Here is a 14,811-nt window from a genome sequence, read left to right on the forward strand (position 1 = left end):
GTTCCGATAACCCGTGGTACGATCAGGAGTGTCGTAATGCTACTGATGAGAAAAACCCAGCGTATAGTGCAACCCTGTAGACAGTAGCAACACGCAATTGGATGGAGAAAATGAGAGAGCAGAAACGTATTTTCAGAAAAAGAAGAAATAACAATAACCAGTAAGGAAAGTAGTAAAGTCGGACTGGGCCGACTATATGATACCCTTCACCACTTTGGTTATATTCTACATATATATCCTAACAAACGTCGCGTCTTTGCTATATATCTATATCTGAACCGATTTCGGGGAAATACGATATGCAAAATTCGGGCAAATGAACAGATTTCCAGGGACTTTAGTGCACCATTCACCTAAAATCGGGCGAAACTATATATGGGAGCTATATATATCTGAACCGATTTTCACGAAACTTAGCACACATCATTCTAGACTTATTTCAGTACGCTATGCAAAATTTCGTGCAAATGGAAAGATATATAGGGACATTGGTACACCATTTACATTAAATCGAACGAAAATATATATGGGAGCTATATCTAAATCTGAACCGATTTTCACGAAACTTAGCACACATCATTCTAGACATATTTCAGTACGCTATGCAAAATTTCGTGCAAATCGAAAGATATAGAGAGACTTTGGTGCACCATTTACCTTAAATCGGACGAAGATATATATTGGAGCTATATCTAAATCTGAACCGATTTTCAGGAAACTTAACACACATCATTCTAGACCTTATTCATTACGCTGTGCATAATTTCGTCCAAATCGAAAGATATATAAGGACTTTGGTACACCATTTACATTAAATCGGAAGAAAATATATATATGGCAGCTATATCAAAATCTGAACCGATTTTCATGAAACTTAGCACACATTATTATAGACGCAATTCAGTACGCTATGCCGAATTTCGTGCAAATCAAAAGACTTCCAGGGACTTTAGTGGTATATTTACCTAAAATCGGGCGAAACTATATATGGGAGCTATATCTAAATCTGAACCGATTTTCACGAAACTTTGCACACTTCTTTCTAGACTTAATTTAGTACTCTGTGCCAAATTTCGTTCAAATCGAAAGATATATAGGGACTTTGGTACACCATTTTCCTTAAATCGGACGAAAATATATGGGAGCTATATCTAAATCTAAACCGATTTTTCCAATTTCAATAGGGTTCGTCCTTGGGCCAAACAAATGAGCTGTGCCAAATTTCATCCAATTCCAATCATAAGTGCGACCTGTACTTTGTTTACAATTTAACATGGACAGACAGACGGACATGCATATATCGACTCAGAAAGTGATTCTATGCATATTCTCAAAAGGAACCATGGGTCTATCTAGATTATTTTTGCCTGTTACAAACATATGCACAAAGACATAATACCCTGTACCACAGTGTGGTGAAGGGTATACAAACGTAAGCGTGAACAAAACGAGACGTACAGGAGTCAGAACGAAGACCAGAAATTTTACCAACGAGTAAAACACCAAACCGAAGGCTTTGGAAACCTGGTGACAGATACAAACAGCGTGTTGAGGTTCTGGAAGGATCATTTTGAAAAGCTTCTGTTATCAAATAGTGGCGGTGAAGTAGATACCCCAGAACCAATAAGAGATGACGGTATAGAGTGTATACCTCCTAGCCAAGATGAGGTCATAAAAGCAATTAATCTGCTCAAGAATAATAAAGCAGCAGGTGCCGATGGGTTACCAGCCGAACTATTCAAGACTGGTGGTCAGATGCTGGTCAGGAGCATGCACCCGGCACCCGGTGATTTGATTTGGCTAGAAGAATGCATGCCCAGTGATTGGAACCTCAGCATCCTGTGACCCCAACTATAGAGGAATAAGTCTCCTTCTCATCGCATATAAAGTGCCATCGACTGAAGCCAATGACATTATTGGACCATACCAAATGCGGCTTCAGACCTGGCAAACCCACCATTGACCAGATTTTCACACTGCGCCAAATCCTGGAAAACCCCACGAAAAACACATCGACACATTCCACCTATTCGTCGACTATAAAGCCTATTCGTTCATATGTGTATAAAGCCATGTCTGCGTTTGGCATTCCTGCAAAAATAATACGGCTATGGAGGATAACTTTAACTGACACAAGATCAGCAGTTAAAATCGAAAAGGACCTCTAAGAGCCGTTTAATACCGAACAGGGTTTCAGACAAGGTGACAGTTTGTTGTGTGACCTTTTTAACATCCTGCTGGAAAGGGTCATATATATTATTGTAGGTTAAAATAAGGAATCTTTGGAGCCACTTTTGTATAAATAGATTTTCATATAATATTCTTTGATTGACTATCAAAAGTGTAGAATTGTAAACCAGTGAGCGAAGCAGTATAGTCGGACGGGGTCGACCATATGATGCCCTATACAACTTCCACGAAAATCTAATTTTCTGTGGTTCTATGTTCTGAGCTTGGGCAATATTTCGCGATATTTGCACCTTCTTAAACAACTAGACGTCAACAAATATTATTAATATTCAGTACACCCATTCTTATTACTTGTCCTGATTCCCTTCACTGTGTGTTATGTTGTGATGTTCGGTCTATATCATCCCACAATTATTATATGATCCTCACCGAAAATTATCGGCGTTGTCCTTGACAATAACTGCAGCCCTCGGGAAAATGTCAAAGCGATCAGCGCTGTATTTCCGCTCTCTAGTGCGGTAATGGGTTACTAAATAATATATGAATACGTAAGCACCTGTAAATATTTAAGTGTAACTCTCCTTTCCGATTGCATGCGACAATATAATTGGTATCAATTTAAAGGTAAACCACTCCTCTTGGATATATTATCAATTTCTCGGGTCTATGTCCGTCAGGTGTAAATACATACGCTATAGAAAAAATTTTGTAATTTTTCACACAATTATTTTGACCCGCCGAAAATATTGCGATCTTTTGTCTTCTCCGTGTAAAACAATAACTGCAGCCCTAACTGCTTTTAGGGCTGCACAGAGCTATAATACCCTGACAACATAGTTGTGTAGGGTATAATAAGGAATCTTCCGAGCCATTTTTGTATAAATAGATTTTTATACTCTTCACCACACTGTGGTACAGGGTATTATGTCTTTGTGCATATGTTTGTAACAGGCAAAAGGAAACGAGGTAGACACATGCTTCCTTTCGAGAATATGCATAGAATCACTTTCTGAGTCGATTTATGCATGTCCGTCCGTCCGTCTGCCCATGTTAAATTGTAAACAAAGTACAGGTTGCATTTATAATCCGAATTGGATGAAATTTGGCACAGGTCACTTATTTGGCTCAAGGACGAACCCTATTGGAATTGGGAAAAATCGGTTCAGATTTAGATATAACTCCCATATATAGCTTCGTCCGATTTAAAGTAAATGGTGTACCAAAGACCCTAAATATCTTTCGATTTGCACGAAATTTAGCATAACGTACTGAATTGAGCCTATTGTGATGTCTGCCAAGTTTCTTGAAAATCGATCCAGATTTAGATATAGCTCCCATATATAGTTTCGTCCGATTTTAAGCAAATGGTGCACCAAAGTCCCTATATATCTTTCGATTTGCACGAAATTTGGCATAACGTATTTAACTGAGCCAAGTGTGATGTCTGCCAAGTTTCGTGAAAATCGGTCCCATATATAGTTTCATCCGATTTTAAGCAAATGGTGCACCAAAGTCCCTATATATCTTTCGATTTGCACGAAATTTAGTATAACGTACTGGATTGAGCCTAATGTGATGTCTGCCATGTTTCCTGCAAATCGGTTCAGATTTAGATATAGCTCCCATATATATATTCGTCCGATTTTATGTAAATGGTGTATCAAAGTCCCTATATATCTTTCGATTTGCACGAAATTTGGCATTTAAATTGAGCCTAGTGTGATGTGTGCCAAGTTTCGTGAAAATCGGATAAGATGTAGTTATAGCTCTCATATATATTTTCGTCTGATTCAGTGTTAATGGTGCACCAAAGCTCCTACATATTTTTGATTTCCACGAAATTTGGCATAGCGTACTGAATTGGGTCTGGAAATATGTTCAGATCTATATATATATGTATATATATATATACGATTTAATATAATACTTTACCAATGTTCTTATATTGCATATAGATATAGGTCCCTTATATATTATCGATTAATTTTAAGTAATTGACGCACCAATGAACCAATATATGGCTGATAGGAACAAAACGTACTGATATTAGTATAAACTGTTTCATTGAAATCGGTTCATATGTGAATATAGCTTCCATATATATGTATATATATATATATATATATATATATATTCGTCCGATTTCAAGTAAATGGTGTATCAAAATCCTTATGTTTGTCAGATTGACGTGAAATTTTGCACAACATCCAAATTGAGCATAGAATAACGTAGTTCTAGAAGTACATACATAGCCCAAAGGATGTCCTAGTGATATTTTTTTGAAGTCGATTTAAATACCTTTGTCCCATTGCAACAAACGAATGACATGACAAGTCGATTCACATTTAGATAAATATCACATATTTTAGTTCATCCCATTTCATGTTAACAGTCCTGTTTAATATACCCATAGTGGTGAAGGGTATCATATAGTCGGTCCCGTCCGACTTTACTACTTTCCTTACTGGTTATATAATATTTTTGATGGACTATACGAATTGTAGAATTTAGACGCATTGATTTATAAAACATTAAAGAAGCATTGAGTTCTTTTTTTCAGGAAAGTAAAATAGGTGTAGACGACACTTATTAATATTGATTTAAATCGGCATGTATATTATACTATTTTAGCATCACCTATTTTGTATATCCAAAATCATGTAGGCTGCCATATAGTCGGCCATATCAGACTATGGTAATTTTCCTAATTTAATTTTCCAATTTGTATACCCCATCTAACTGTAGTGAAGAAGAATTTAGGACTTACATCCAATTTTTTAAGAACATCCTAAACCGACCGACATTCTGTGTGTGTCTTAAAAAAACTTGGTACAAAACTCTAAACATGCTCTCGAGCGAAAACAAGTAAATTAGTTAGCATAACATTTTGTTAATTTAATTACCACCCAAAATCCTTCCAATCTCATCCTCCCATTATCTTTCTCTTAAACTTAAACTGTAGCAGTAAATGTTACTAAAGCACATGGACATACACATAACACAATGACAAAAGTGTGTATGTGTTGCATATATAAACCGGCACATTACATTGACATTAAGGATATGTGTTTCGTAATATTGTAAAAAAATCATGGAAGCATATTTTTAGCACAGCATGATAATCGTAATGTAGCGCGTAATATGAACGCATTGAAATACTCCATCAAAAAACCATAAATCATGACTGATTTTGAGTTTCAAAACCCACATTTCCTTCCAACCTTTTGCTGTCAACTCTTTGAACATGAAGCAGATGTTAGATATGCGTTGTTGATATTTTTATTATTTTTGCTGATAAAATATGAACTTGATATTTTTTTTTCAATGACTTTTGAAGTAATTTATGTTGCGAAAGTTGTGACCTTGACACTGCTACGCAGTGGAGTGCGTAAGCAGGGTGTAGGTGTTTATATCCTATACAAATATGGTGTGACCTGAGAAGGGAGAAAGTAAATTATGGAGACGAACGTTATTGAGCAAGAATGTTTTTTTTTAAGCGCGGGATTAAAAATTCGATCAACAATTTCACTTTTTGGCTGGCCAAAATTCGTACATGTATTTACACGACTCTCATACAAAGGACTCGCAAATATGTTATAAATAAATACCACCTGAAACCCTATTCGACATATGTTTGCTTGATATAATCCCTTATTTTTATTTTTTTTTTGTATGTGTGTGCGTATTAATTTCCGTGTCATTTCCTTTTTCCTAAAAAAAAAATGTAAAATGATGACCACACAGAAGGACAAATTATTTTATTAACTAGAGACCTAATTTAGTATCACTTAAAGATTATTATATCGTACCCTTTTGTGTGTTGTGGTAAACGGTTAAATTATCAAATTACCATAATCCAACCTTTTTGTTTTTTCTGCTCAGCTAAGGAAGTTGGATAATTCCGTATGTCGGGTTATTTAATGTGGCCTGATGACATGGGTCCTATGTTACAAAATGGGTTTTTATATACCAGTTAAGCATGTGTAAAATGTCATTTTTTTATTAAGTAGTTCTATGTGTGTGTTTGTGGTGATTAATGAACTTCGCAAAAAAAATATGTTGGAGGCTAGTAATCTAATGGTATACGATTTCAGGTTAAAATATCAAAATAAAATCAGTAAGGAAAGTAGTTAAGTCGGACGGGGCCGACTATATGATACCCTTCACCACTTTGGGTATATTCAACAGATGAATCCTAACAGACGTTGAAGGACCATAAACACGAAAATGGATCCATAAACATGTCATTCTGCAACCTATATTAAATTTTTAATTTGGTCGGATATAGAGTTGCTATATATATATATATATATAATGTGAACCCATTTCAATGAGACTTGCCAGAGATTAACTCATATTAACTACAGTTGATTGTACAAAATTGTGTGGGTCTTTAGTGCACAATTAACATAAAATCGGAAGAAAATATATATAGGAGCTATATCTAAATTTGAACCGATTTTCTCGATACTATGCCGAGCAAAGCGAAAAATATATATTGACTTCGGAGCAACATTTACATTAAACCGGAGAAAAATATATATGGGAGCTATATGTAAATTTAAATCATTACCCTATGCCAAATTTCGTGCAAATCGAAATATATATAGGGACTTTGATACACCATTTACATTAAATCGGACGGAAATATATATGTGAGCTATATCTAAAACTGGGCCGATTTTCAGGAAACTTAACACACATAATTCTAGAACAAATTCAGTACGCTGTACCAAATTTCGTTCAAATCGAAAGATATATAAGGACTTTGGGTCACCATTTACATAAAATCGGACGAAAGTATATATGGGAGCTATATCTAAATCTGAACCGATTTTCAGGAAACTTAACACACATCATTCTAGACCTAATCCATTTCGCTATGCCAAATTTCGGACAAATCAAAAGATATATAGGGACTTTGGTACACCATTTGCCTTAAATCGGACGAAGATATATATGGGAGCTATATCTAAATCTGGGCCGATTTTCAGGAAACTTAACACACATCATTCTAGACCAAATTCAGTACGATGTTCCAAATTTTGTGCAAATCGAAGGATATATAGGGACTTTGGTACACCATTTACATAAAATCGGACGAAAATATATATGAGAGCTATATCTAAATCTGAATCTTTTTGGCAAATTTCATTTCTAGAAAGGGATTATGTAAACCATAATACAAATTTCAGAAATGTTTAATGGCAAATTATACCCTCAGCATTATGACTAATGAGGTTGTATACACTTTAATACGGTGAAAATGTACCTCATCGAAATATGGGTTCTAGACCCCATGTTTCTTTGGACCAAATCCGTTTCAGAAAATTTAGATTTCATTCAAACTTTGCCCATCTTATTATTTCTTCCAAACTTAGTTCAAATTCGAAGATGGGGAATATCGGTCCACTCCTCCACACAGGGCCTAGGTCTAAATGCGGCTATAGATCATTATCGAACCTTACGTTCTAATTTTTTATTTCACTATCCTCCGCAGGTGGAATGATTACAACAAAGTCTTAGAACCAAACTCAAAACGCGGTACAACTCAGATTACTATTGTAATATAAACCAGTAAGGAAAGTAGTAAAGTCGGACTGGGCCGACTATATGATACCCTTCACCACTTTGGATATATTCTACATCTGTATCCTAACATATGTGGAATATATCTGAACCGATTTTATGGAAACTTGCCAGAGATTTTGGTGCACCAATTACCTAAAATCGGATGAAAGTATATATGGGAGCTATATCTAAATCTGAACCGATTTTCACGAAACTTTGCACACATTATTATAGACGCAATTCAGTACGCTATGCCAAATTTCGTGCCAATCGAAAGATATATAGGGTCTTTGGTGCACCAAATTCCTTAAATCGGATAAAAATATATATGGGAGCTATGTCAAATTTCGTGCAAATCGAAAGATATATAGGATCTTTGGTCCACCATTTACATAAAATCGGACGAAAATATATATGGGAGCTATATCTAAATCTGAACCGATTTTCAAGAAATTTTACACACATCTTTCTAGACTTGATTCAGTACGCTATGCCCAATTTAGTGCAAATCGAGACATATATAGGTACTTTGGTGCACCATTTACCTTAAATCGGGCGAAAATATATATGGGAGCTATATCTAAATCTAAACCGATTTTCAGGAAACTTAACACACATCATTCTAGACATAATTCATTACGCTATGCCAAATTTCGTGCAGATCGAAAGATATTTAGGGACTTTGGCGCACCATTTACCTTAAATCGGACGAAAATATATATGGGAGCTATATCTAAATCTTTACCGATTTCCAGGAAACTTAACACATATCATTCTAGACATAATTCATTACGCTATGCCAAATTTCGTGCAGATCGAAGGATATTTAGGGACTTTGGCGCACCATTTACATTAAATCGGACGAAAATATATGGGAGCTATATCTAAATCTGGACCGATTTTCAGGAAACTTAACACACATCATTCTAGACCTAATTAATTACGCTGTGCCAAATTTCGTGCAGATCGAAAGATATTTAGGGGCTTTGGCGCACCATTTGCATTAAATCGGACGAAAATATATATGGGAGCTATATCTAAATCTGGACCGATTTTTCCCAATTTCAATAGGGTTGGTCCTTGGGCCAAATAAGTGATCTATGCCACATTTCATTCAAATCGGATCATAAATACAGACAGACAGACGGACATGCATAAATCGACTCAGAAAGTGATTCTATGCATATTCTCAAAAGGAACCATGGGTCTATCTCGATTATAATACCCTGTACCACAGTGTGGTGAAGGGTATAAAAACAGGTGAAAAAGTGTTAAGTTCAGCCGGGCCGAACTTTGGTTACCCTCCACCATAGATATAATGACAGATAGCTATGTAGCAGGGAGCTATGCCAAAACGTGAACCGATAAAGCCCATCTTCGAACTTTACCTGCTTGCAGACAAAGGCAAGTCTATGCAAAATGTCAGTACTCTATCTCAATTCCTTCAGAAGGTAGCGTGATTACAACAGACGGACGGACAGACGGATGGACATGACTAGATCGTCTTAGAATTGGAATAAACGGAATGACAAAATTAATATACCCTCCATATCATCAGATATGATATATTAATATATCCTTCTAAAAAATCCACGCCTATTGAGTAGTTAATCCTTGAAAAATATTCTTTAAAAAATCCACGCCTATTGAGTAGTTAATCCTTGAAAAATATTCTTTAAAAAATCCACGCCTATTGAGTAGTTAATCCTTGAAAAATATTCTTTAAAAAATCCACGCCTATTGAGTAGTTAATCCTTGAAAAATATTCTTTAAAAAATCCACGCCTATTGAGTAGTTAATCCTTGAAAAATATTCTTTAAAAAATCCACGCCTATTTAGTAGTTAATCCTTAAAAAATATTCTTTAAAAAATCCACGCCTATTGAGTAGTTAATCCTTGAAAAATATTCTTTAAAAAATCCACGCCTATTGAGTAGTTAATCCTTGAAAAATATTCTTTAAAAAATCCACGCCTATTGAGTAGTTAATCCTTGAAAAATATTCTTTAAAAAATCCACGCCTATTGAGTAGTTAATCCTTGAAAAATATTCTTTAAAAAATCCACGCCTATTTAGTAGTTAATCCTTAAAAAATATTCTTTAAAAAATCCACGCCTATTGAGTAGTTAATCCTTGAAAAATATTCTTTAAAAAATCCACGCCTATTGAGTAGTTAATCCTTGAAAAATATTCTTTAAAAAATCCACGCCTATTGAGTAGTTAATCCTTGAAAAATATTCTTTAAAAAATCCACGCCTATTGAGTAGTTAATCCTTGAAAAATATTCTTTAAAAAATCCACGCCTATTGAGTAGTTAATCCTTGAAAAATATTCTTTAAAAAATCCACGCCTATTGAGTAGTTAATCCTTGAAAAATATTCTTTAAAAAATCCACGCCTATTGAGTAGTTAATCCTTGAAAAATATTCTTTAAAAAATCCACGCCTATTGGTTTGTTGGTCCTTGAAATTTTTTTCTAAAAATTATTTTTTCTTTATCCTTTTTTATTGCTGTTAAGCAACTCTATAACAAAAAAAACTTTTTTACTTAACAACTTCAGGTTGTTTCCGCCATAGCCATCTTGTCTACAAAAATATTTTTTTCTTCGTTGCAGTACATTTTTACCTTTACTGACACCTGTCATGTTTGTTCCGCAGAATTTTTCTTGACACCGAAAAAATAAAGTTTGTGGCAAACAAATTTTTTCATCAGAACAGAACTTCCAACTACGATTGGAAAATATCATCCTTTCCGCAATTAGAAGACCATGTGGTATTTCTAATAAATCTTAGTCTTTAACTTATTTGTCCACTTTATGGTTTAATGATGGTTCTTTCTCTCTGTCCACCGAACAACGTTACCTTTATCCTTGGTAATACATAGAGACCAAAAGGGAGAAGAAAACTGAAAGATATCTACTGGACCTGGAATTGTTTTTTCCGTTCCATCCTTCTTTCTTTTATTTTTTCTGAGAAGCTAAACACTTGGTTAACTTCCATTGAAGCATTACTTGGCTTGGTTTGGTTTGGGAAAATCGAGTGAAAAACTTTGGGTTTCTTTAAAAACAATAAAAGAAGACGAGATGTGAAAATTGGAAAAACAGGAAAATTGAAGTGCAGACAAGAAAGAAAAAAACAGCAACGAAATCAAATAATCCATTTAGAGAATATCAAAAAGTTTTTTTCGTTCATCCTCTTCTTACACAGTGAGAAGCAGACAAGAAACCCAAGAAAAAGGAACTGATTTTCTTTGTTTTCTTTCAAAATATCCGTTTTGTTTTTGTGAGCCACCATCGCCCCCAAAAGAAGTCTTCGACGAAAGTTTCTCTTATTTACCACATTGGAAAAAAACTTCAAATTTTCACATATCATGATTTTTCTCTGGGGCTGTTTATCGATTAAATGTCAGCACTTGGGGAAGCCTGAAGTTTGAGTTTGAATGCACTGCATTCACATTGGAGCGTTCTCCGATACGAAGTTTTAAGTTTATCTATTGTTGGAGCAGAAAAATCCAATTAAAAGGGATGAGTAATGAAATAGATGTAGAAAAAACGTATCGATTTACTGGAGCCGATATTCAAAATTAATCGGATTTTCTTTAGTTTCTAAAATCGTATTGAAGGCTTAAGGATCTTAGAAAATATTTTTGAAGGAGTGGATTTTTTTAATTAATTTTTTCAAGACGTGAATTGTTTACAAAATAATTTTCAAATCGTGGATTTAAAAAAAAATTCAAGACGTAAAGTTTTAAAAAATATTTTTCAAAGCGTGTATTTTTTAAAAAATAATTTCCAAAAAGGCGTACATTTTTATACCCTACACAACTATGTTGTCAGGGTATTATAGCTTTGTGCAGCCCCAAATGTTTGTAACGGCGCGAAATATTGGTCCTAGACCCACCTTTAAGTATACCGATCGTCATATCTCGACAAGCTGAGTCGATCTAGACATGTGTGTTCGTCCGTCCGTCCGTCCATTATAATTTGTAAACACGATACAGGCCACAGTTATGGACCAATCTTCACGAAATTCTGCATGTAGGATGGGTTCTGGCCAATGAAGACCCCTATTGTTTTTGGAAAAGATCGGTTAATATTTAGGGGATGAAATGGACCAAAAACATTATTTTTGTCGGTTTTTCTGGTCGATCCAGAGGCCACAATTATGACCCAAACACCGCGAATTTTTGCATGGAGAAGGTGATCAAGCCAGAGAATAAGCATGCATGTTTTGATAAAGATCGGTCAATATTTAGCGGGTCAAATGGACCCTGACTTTTGTGTGATAAATGACAAAATTTGTATTCTATGGCATATATATTTACTCCTGGAGGATGTAGACCCGAGGAGTTGATAGCATATCCAAGAGGAGTGGTTGGTCTTTAAATTGATACCAATATAGTGACGTATCTACTCAGATGTGGGAGTTACAGTCAAATACTTACAGGTGCTTACGTATTCAGATATTATTTAGTAACCCATTACCACATTAGAGGAGGAAATATCGCGCTGATGGCTTTGAAAAATTTCATGAAGTTCCAGTTATGGTCAAAGACAACGCCTACAATTTTCGGTAATGATCAGATTAAAATTTTGGGATGAAATGGACCGAAAACTTAATTTTTTGTGTGTTTTCGAATCGGTAAGGTAAGGTATGGAAGAGGTGTTGTTGACCTCTAATCGGGTAAGAGGGGGCAAATATCACGAAATATTACTCAGACTCGGAATAAACATCCTCAGAAAGTTAGAGTTCGTAGTAGTTGTGTAGGGTAACGTATGGTCGGCCCCGTCCGACTATACTGCTCCGCTCACTGGTTTAAACATTTTTTTCAGGAAGACGTGGATTTTTTTAAATATTTTACAAGAGGCGTTGGATTTAAATTTTTTTTTAAAAGCCGAGCTTAAAAAAAGATTTCCAAGCGCGTCGGTCTTGTGCGCATCTCCTTCAATTTGAAATACCATGTTCAGAGATGTTGTTTTCTTTCTAATTCATGACTTCCCATCTAATTCATGACTATTCCCTTCTACGTGCACCATCAGAAGGTTCGCTTTTATATGCCTTTTGATATGGGACATTATTATTTATTTGCACAACATGGCCTAGTAACCGCAATCGCTGCAGCTCGATACAACTGACCATGTTGACCGAGTATAGATTGTAAAGCACGTGGTTATTTTCTTTCAAACACTGCAAGAGCTGCCTCAAATGCTTGCGCAAGTACCCATGCTTCAGATCCAGATAACAGCACGATTAGTATCAGCGTCTTGTAAAGTGTGAGTTTGGTCGCCGTTTACTGCCAGACCCACTTTGGCAGACTTCTTCTCAATTTTTTCAAAGGTGGATGTTACCGCTCGCAATATTCTATTCATTTTATCGCTGCCAGCGGCGTAGGCGAGTAACATGTGTTTTTTTGGTGTACAGAGGTCATTTCTTTTCACCTTTGCGTCTCGTATGACCTCTTCCAGCAGGATAATACAAAGATCACACGAAAAACTGTCACCTTGTCTGAATTCTCGTTCGGTATTGAAAGGGCTCTTTTCCGTCTTTAACTTCTGACCTTGTGACAGTTAAAGTTACCTTGCATAGCCGTATTAATTTTACAGGAATGTCGAGCGCAGACATGCCTTTAAATACCTCCAAACGGATAACGCTACCGAATGCGGTTTTATAGCCGACGAATAGGTGGAATGTGTCGATGTGTTTTTCGTGGGTTTTTTTCCAAGATTTTGGGCAGAGTGAAAATCTGGTCAATGGTGGATTTGCCTGGTCTGAAGCCGCATTGGTATGGTTCAATAATGTCGTTCACATAGCACGCTGGATAGCACTTTATATTCGATGGGAAGGAGACTAATTCCTCAATAGTTGGCACATATCGTCTTGTCTACTTTTTTGTGCACGGGGCACAGGATGCTGAAGTTCCAATCATTCTCCTCTCTCCTTTTCTCCTTATAATTCTCCATTACATTACGTGTATCTACTGTTTGCAGGGTTGCCCTAAACGCTCCGTTTTTATTATCAGTAACATTACTACACTCGTGATCGTACCACGGGTTTCTTGATGGTGGTCTTTGGTACCCAAGTGTTGTTTTTGCTGGAGTTTGTAGGGTGTTGGCAATTCTTTGCCATTGTGCTTCTATATTATTTCGGGACAAGGGGTGCTTTCTTCAAGCAGTTGGGTAAGTTGAGCGAAGTAGGCTTCTGCTACTAGTTGTGTTTGCAGCTTTCGACGTTGAGTTTCCATGTTACATTAGATCGCACCTTTGCTGCTACATTAAGACAAGTGCGAACTTTGGCTGATACAAGGTAGTGGTCCGAATCGATCGAACGTCTAAAACACGGGATTAATGCCTTCCGTCTACCACAACATGATCGATTTGATTTCTAGTGGTTTAATCGGAATAATTCCAGGTGGCCTTGTGTATATCGAGCTGCTGCTAACTACCATGTTTTTTTGCTGCCGCGAAGTCAGTCAACCTCATGCCGTTGTCTGCTGTTTCTTCGTGGAGGCTGAATTTTCCGACGGTGGGACCCATTCCGATTCTTGCATTAAAATCTCCTAGCAGAATTTTAATGCCATGGCCAAGGCAGCGGTGATATGCTGTTTCTTTTTCTTTGTTTTTTTTTATAGTAGGGGGGTTTTCCGAGTGTGGACCATTAACCCGACGCCACAACCAATTTTTATACCCTTCACCACTCTGTTGCACAGGGTATTATGTCTTTGTGCATATGTTTGTAACAGGCAACAGGAACCGAGATAGACCCATGGTTCCTTTTGAGAATATGCGTGTATTTTTGTGAGCATTCATGATCCGATTTGGATGAAATTTGGCGCAGTCGATTTGTTTGGCCCAAGGACAAACCCTATTGAAATTGAAGAAAATCTGTCCAGATTTATTTATAGCTACCATTTATAGATTCGTCCGATTTTAGGTATATTGCGCACCATACTCACAATTTTTGTCCGATTGAAACAAAATTTTGCAAAATGTACTGAATTAGATCCTGATTGATATATGCGACGTTTTGTTTGACGATTTCATAAACATTTTTAATA

The sequence above is a fragment of the Musca vetustissima genome, unplaced genomic scaffold (assembly GCF_032173495.1).
Source record: "Musca vetustissima isolate MV318-11 ecotype Yass unplaced genomic scaffold, APGP_CSIRO_Mvet_v1 utg93343, whole genome shotgun sequence".
NCBI lineage: Eukaryota > Metazoa > Arthropoda > Insecta > Diptera > Muscidae > Musca > Musca vetustissima.